Raw genomic sequence first — 7,634 nt, 5'->3', positions numbered from 1 at the left:
TTTTCTTTTTCGAGGTTACTTTTTAGTATTCAAGTCGATTACTGGCTTAGGTGTATGCCCATGATGGCATGGGGGGGATTAATATCCGCACTCTTTTCAACCTTGTTCTGAGATCGAAGGATCAGTTTATACGGAGACTGTATCCATTTCGGAACTTAACTGCTCAATGGAATAGAAATTGGTTGTTGTTGTTGTAGTAGCAGTGTGTGGTACACTGAGGCGGCAGCCCTTGCCGATGAAGGAATTCATCGGGCCAATCCGGTACATACAACCGGCTGCCATGGGATTGGAAATTAGTAATCCTTTTTTGTTCAGTGTACTTTAAAATCCTAATTTCAGCCCAATCAGATAAAAATTTGGAATTCAAAGGACTCAATAAATCAGATTGGCAGCTTGGTTTATACTGGGACCACATAAATTTATGGTCTTCTTTGTATTTAGTGTGATTAGTGCGTATGCCACTGGGATTGAAGCTTCCAGGAAATTCCTTTTATAATATTGAGGCCAATAAAGTCTCAATATCGTTTCTTAAGCTATTTTGCAAAAAAAGTAGCGTTAATTCGATTATTTTGCCCATTCTATTGGCTTTGGAAACAACAACAAAGAGGAACGAGTGCTTTCCAAGAAGAGCCAAGGGAACATATACATATATGAACATTGTCTAGAATAAAAATTAAATTTTTGCATTATTTATTTTTTAGCAGAAAGTATTTTTCCATAAAATACCTACTTTCAAGAAATACTTGCCCTGGGCTCCTAGAACTTTCTATGGTATTTACCGGCTTTATGAAGAGCAATTCCTTTCCTTTGATTTAATGCTCTAAAGATTATTTTACAAAGGGTTTGAGGCAACATTTACCTGTATTTCCAGCAACAATTCCTGGCGCCTTCTGCGCAGCTCCAACAACAGTTTCTGTTGTTCGGGTGTTAATTCTGTAAAAAGGAAAAAAAATATAAAATTGTAGGATAAGTGGATAAGAAAAGATAAAGGTATTAAGGAAGATTACAAGATAAAGGTATTATGGAGGATTAGAAGATAGAGGATTTTGTTGATATTGATTGTAAATGAGTAGTCAACAATATACAATTTTTGTTAAATTTTCAAATCGAACTATGGGGGTATTGCAGGCAAAAGACACTAAACTTGATGTTCCCCCCTTTTAATCACCCAACAAAAAAAATCATTGTGTACACTGAAGATATAAAAAAAAGATTTGTAAATTGTTCACAGCTGTGTGTAGATATCCAAAATGATGTTGAAGTCATTAACCAATTAAGGCATGAAATATGAAAATCCTACATCAACAAACATAATTGACAAAGATGTAGCTGAATTGTATGGTTCTCTCTATATCTGCTGGTGTTCTATGTAAGCTAGGGCATATTTTCCCCTTTCTCACCCCTAATAATTTAAACATTGAAATCTGTTAAAGAGCTGTGGGTTATGTTAAGGCATTTTGGAAACCTACAAAAGTTAAAAAAAAAAAACATTTGTTGCTTCATTCATCGTCTATCCAAAAATAGTTGTAGAGCCAAAAACCCACCCTCGTCAGTCAAGGCTTACGAAAATAGTCACCTCAACAAACACATAAAATGCTTGCAGATTGTTGTTCCATATGAAAACCATCAGACAAGAAACAATGCATGAATGAATGAAATGCACTGGCATTTGCACTCAGGTGTCACCAAAGCCGCCTTTGTGTGGTTATAGCAGACATATGTATGGACGGACAGACAGACAGGCAGCTAGCTAACTAGCCTGCAAGCTTTTTAAATAAAACTGGTGGTCAGACTAGATTTTCCTTATTGCTGTCCAATAGACTTTCACTTGGACGTGCCTCCCGCAAGGCGGCTTAAACTTTTCCATCATTCACTTTATATATAGGTAATATGTATATTTATCTATATTTGCTGCTTGCTGTGGTATATGTGTCGTCGACCTATTTTGCCTCTTTATGTGTGCTCCAGCACACAGCACAGCACAACACCACACCACCACTCCTTCCTTACCTGGCATCCCAAAATCATTTCGCCCCGCCGTCGTTGTTGTCGATGATGATGTATACGAACGAGTATCCATTATTGTTGTTGCTATCATAATTATTGCATTATTTCATATTTAATTATTATTACTTTATTTTTGTTTTCTTCTTTATTTGTTTTTGCTTAAGGCTTTTTTTTACAATATTTTCTTTATATTTTCCATTTTCCTGTTTACACACAAAAAACAACACAAACACACACACTAAACATTCACTATACTTTTGCTGCTACTGCACTCACTGAAGCAACGCAACAAACACCAAACGAATCCGTCTTGGTTGCCTTTGGCCTTCCCTTTGCAACCACTGGGGATTGCTCAACTTCTGGGCTTTCGATTTAATTTCAATTGATTCATTAATTTATAGTGATTTAATTTAATTTATCTGCAATATTCACTTAATTTTGTTCAAATCGCGTTTTTGTTTCTCTCTCCTCTAGTTCGCTTGCAGAGAGCTGAGTCGGTGCTATGGTTACTATAACGGCGTTGCAAATTGTGTTTACTTGACGACCGCTGTATAATGGGTGATTTACACATAACAAAAGCGTCTGCGGCTAATAAGAAATAAAGGGTGATTTTTTTGAGGTTAGGATTTTCATGCATTAGTATTTGACAGATCACGTGGGATTTCAGACATGGTGTCAAAGAGAAAGATGCTCAGTATGCTTTGACATTTCATCATGAATAGACTTACTAACGAGCAACGCTTGCAAATCATTGAATTTTATTACCAAAATCAGTGTTCGGTTCGAAATGTGTTCAAATTTTGACAAATTTTGTTCTGCGATGAGGCTCATTTCTGGTTGAATGGCTACGTAAATAAGCAAAATTGCCGCATTTGGAGTGAAGAGCAACCAGAAGCCGTTCAAGAACTGCCCATGCATCCCGAAAAATGCACTGTTTGGTGTGGTTTGTACGCTGGTGGAATCATTGGACCGTATTTTTTCAAAGATGCTGTTGGACGCAACGTTACGGTGAATGAACACATTTCGAACCGAACACTGATTTTGGTAATAAAATTCAATGATTTGCAAGCGTTGCTCGTTAGTAAGTCTATTCATGATGAAATGTCAAAGCATACTGAGCATGTTTCTCTTTGACACCATGTCTGAAATCCCACGTGATCTGTCAAATACTAATGCATGAAAATCCTAACCTCAAAAAAAATCACCCTTTAAATATGGTGGCAGGCAAAGCGTTTAATACCTAATACCCAAGAAGAATTTAAAAAGCTGCTCTCAAGCATTACATAATTACCAGGAATGTCCATGGGCAAAATTTGAATTGTTTTTGCACCATAAACAGCTGAGTACAATTTTTTCTCGCGAAGTACACTTTTTTCAACGAGTTTTGTTTGTGTGTGTATTATAGTTAGGAACTATAACACACACGAACAACGAAGAATGGTGCGAACTAGTAATATACACAAAATTAGGGTTGCACTAATCACTGAATTTGACAGATAGTGTACTCAATATTTGGTAGTCGAGCAACTGCCAATACCTGTAAATAAATATATCTTGGCCTCAAGCAAAAAGGTGTTGTCAGATTTAAAAATCAGCCATTTCCAAATCTGCCATTGCGGATTTAAGTAGGTGGTCTCACGCGAACAGCTGTTAACAGCCGGCCAATTCACTAATAGAAGCTTGAAAAACGTCATCAAATAGGAGAAAATGTAAACAAAGAATGAAAGTAAAATGAGAACAATTTGATATCCTTAATGCCAAGTACTACCAAAATTTAAAAAAAAATTGTATATCGGCTGATCGTTTGTCTTAATCTTAAGCCTAGTACTGATTCGGCTTTTCGCACGAACGTTGTCACAAGTCACTAAGTTTCGCCTCAGAATAAGTTTCGCACAATTTTTATTGCAAAGGAGAAAGAAGATAACAATAAAGAGAATGCAATGAAAATCTGACATCTTAATACCGTCAACCCTGACCGGCTGTTAACAGCTGTTCGCGTGAGACCACCTTATTAAATCCGCCTTGCATTGAAACCAAAACTCATTGACAGATAGTGTACTTCGCGAGAAAAAAATTGTACTCAGCTGCTTAAGGTACACTACCTGGTAATAATGTCATGGACGCAGACATATCTATTTGTGTAACGCCGTCATTAATATTTCAGCTCTCATAGTGTTTTGTTGTTACTTTTTCAATATTCTTCAGGGTTGACTAAATTGTGCGTAAAGGTTTTAGTACTATTTAAATATTACGCTGTGGGGTAAATGTTAGGAGCAACACTTTTTTCGACCGTTAACATTTGAGATGAATCGGAATTTGTATAGTTACATGAAGAAAAAAGATTTTGAAGACTGAGAAATGCTTTGATGATATTTACTTTTGTATTTAATAAATTTGTTGTTTGTAATTAAGGAATCTATTATATAAAAATGAAAGTGTTGGGTTTGGTTGGTTTGTTTATTCCGAATAGACTCAAAATGGCTAAAACGATTTTCATGAAATTTCCACAGATGGTAGTGTAGTTGTTGTGCCAATAAAAGACTCTAGTTTAACTATTTAAATCTATCTTTATTTAATATAAAATTGTGCGATAATTAATTTAATTAGCTTTTATAAAAATCTGTAGCTGAAGGCGTAATAACTCACGAGCAACTAGCAATTGTTTTAAGTCTTCGTCTGGCAGCTGAAGGGTTGCCATCTCATTTACTCTCAGAAGTCGGTAAGATCGGGACAAACAGTAGTTTTGCCCGCCGGTGAAAATAAGTTACTTAAATTTATGATATTTGCGAGGGGGTGGACCCTACCCCTTCTCCCCTTATCACAATTTTCAAATGGCCGGATCTCGAAGATGGGTTAATCGATTTGAGTGAAATTTTTTATGTGACCTTAAGGTAGCTCAAAAAACAAAATTGGTATAAAACTTTGGGGTCAATTAACTGTAAGGAACGTCCCAACCCAAAACACACCCAAACGGATCTATTTACCGATGGGGACCATATCGACATCAAATGAAAGGTATTTAAAAGTAGAGTACGAACTTGATATAACAATCTGACGCCAAGTGTGGGGGGCGCGCCCACCTACAAAAACTGCCCGAAAATGACATGTTTACCGATTGGGTTATATATGGATAAAAAATGAAAGGTAATTAAAAGAAGAGTACGAAACTTATATAAAAATTTCGGGTCAAGTCCCAGGGGGCGCACATCACAAAAACCTCCCTAAACGGATATGTAGGCCCACATCGGAAATATGTGGGATTTAAATGAAAGGTACATGAGGTACACCCGGCCGATATGGGATAACTATGAGCACCACACAGGCTGGAAGTTTGAGCTCCGACTTGTGTGGTGTCCATCGTTATCACGGGAAGCTTAGCTGAAAGCTACCGGACGCATCCACAGGTTGCGGATGGTGGAAAGCTCCGTTTTTATGCGGAGTAGCTGCAAATGCGGGCGCGGGCAGTCAGCGATTTTCGAGAGGAGAGTCTCAGTGAGGAGTCAGGTGGCACTGGCTCTTAATTAAACATTGAGTGCCAATGATACTCGAGATGACAAGGCTAGTTATTGGCGCCTTCAAATAACCAATGGCCAACATCAACGTCTGTTCCCAGGTTAGGGGCGGCTGGAGGCGAGCATCGGATTTTTGAGCAAGCGGCTCGCCACAACGAGGGATACATGTGCAATCCCACAAAACCCATGCGGTTGGGGCGCTAGGCCAGTAACCCGCCTCCGGAAAACTATGAGAACTACTATGACGTTAACGACCCACGCAAACGAAAAAAGGACCATGATTTGCGAATCTGCACCTGGAATGTCCGCACTCTTTATAGAGAAGGTGCAGTATACGCTCTGGCGGATGTATTAGAGGAGTACAAGGCAGATATTACCGCCTTACAGGAAGTGCGATGGACTTGGAATGGCGTCACTACAACATCACGAGGACTGAAACACCTTGTCTCCAGCTTTACTCCGGAGGATGCGAGGCTAGCCACAATTCGCATAAAAGCCAAATTTTTCAACATCAGCCTTATTTGTGCCCATGCCCCGACGGAAGACAAAGACGAGCAGACCAAGGATATTTTCTACAAGAGAATATGACCGCTGCCCCGCCCATGATATTAAAATCGTTCTGAGAGATTTTAATGCGAAGATAGGATAGTCGGAAGAAGTCGGAAAGTTTAGCCTCCAAGAGATAACGTCCAGTAATGGGTTGAGGCTGATAGATTTCGCCGCGGCAAAAAGCATGATAGTTAGTAGCACCAGATTTCAACATAAAAATATTCACAAAGCCACATGGCTGTCACCCGATCAAAACACGAGGAGCCAAATTGATCACCTTGTGATAGATGGAAGGCATTCATGCAGCGTGTTACATGAACGATCGATCCGTGGAGCGAACATAGATTGGGATCATTACCTTGTTGCAGCAAAGGTTCGCACCCGTTTGAACATGGCGAGGAAAGTACGATCGGACGTTGCACGGAAGCTGGACATTGAAAAGCTGCAAACACAACAGATGGCAGCGGCATACTCCACTTGACTCCCAACTGCTTAATGAAAGCACTCCTTGTTCCGATGATATAATGGCAAACTATTGCCCACTCCATGGAAAATGCCGCGAAATCCGTACTTGGATACCGAAAGCCTCCTCCAAGAAACCCATCGTACGACCAAGAGTGTCGAGATGCTATTAAAGCCAAGAATGCGGCATATAGAGCAACCCTGCAATCAGTAGCAACGCGCCAGATGAAAGAGAGGTATCGGGAGGAAAGGAGAGAGGAGAAACGTCTATTCCGCAGAAAGAAAAAGGAAATGCAATGACGTGAGTGTGGGCGAATTAAGATGTATAGGAGTCAGAATGAAGTCCGGAAATTCTACCATAGACTTAAACATCAAACCAATGGCTTTGGTACAGGTACATTCTCCTGCAGAGACAAAGAAGGAAAACTGGTTAGTGATACAGATCGTGTGCTGTGGATTGGAAAGAACATTTTACCCAACTGCTAGAGTCCGACGTTGACGACGAAGAGGATACCGGAGAACCAATCCCTGATGATGGTATAGAATGTTTACCTCCTAGTCAGAATGAGGTCCAAGTAGCAGTGACCCGACTAAAGAAAAAAAAGGCAGCAGGAGCCGACGGGTTACCCGCTGAACTATTTAAGACCGGAGGCGACATGCTGATGAGGCGTATGTATCAGTTTGTCTGCGCGATCTGGCTGGAAGAACGCATACCCGACGATTGGAACTTTAGCATACTACGTTCCGTACACAAGAAAAGAGACAAGACGGAATGTGGCAACTATAGAGGAATAAGTCTCCTCCCCTAGAGTACAAGATACTCTCGAGCATACTGTGTTAAAGATTAAAACCCAAAGTCAATGGGATAATTGGGCCCTATCAATGCGGCTTTAGACCTGGTAAATCCACCCTGGACCTGATATTCACACTGCGCCAAATCCGAGAAGGACCAACATCTACCAATTCTTTGTGGACTACAAAGCCGCTTTCGACGGCTCTATACATCCAAAGGTATTTCAAGCCATGTTCGGTATCCCTGCAAAATTAATAAGATTCTGCAGAATGACACTTCCTTATACACGTTCCTCAGTAAGAATAGGAAGG

General features: G+C 39.8%; 1 long non-coding RNA gene across 1 annotated transcript; it reads right to left on the bottom strand.

Moving 5' to 3' along the window:
* Window positions 1-393: 393 nt before the first annotated feature.
* On the bottom strand, window positions 394-853 carry LOC131996341 (uncharacterized). The gene is made up of 2 exons (XR_009397787.1): window positions 731-853; window positions 394-661 (listed from the first exon to the last, which is right to left on the bottom strand). It is a non-coding gene; the product is annotated as an uncharacterized LOC131996341 (long non-coding RNA).
* Between the last annotated feature and the right edge of the window lie 6,781 nt (window positions 854-7,634).

This window comes from Stomoxys calcitrans, chromosome 3 (assembly GCF_963082655.1).
Source record: "Stomoxys calcitrans chromosome 3, idStoCalc2.1, whole genome shotgun sequence".
Taxonomy (NCBI): Eukaryota; Metazoa; Arthropoda; class Insecta; order Diptera; family Muscidae; genus Stomoxys; species Stomoxys calcitrans.
Note: the sequence above shows the minus strand (reverse complement) of the source record. Positions and strands in the feature narration are given on the sequence as shown.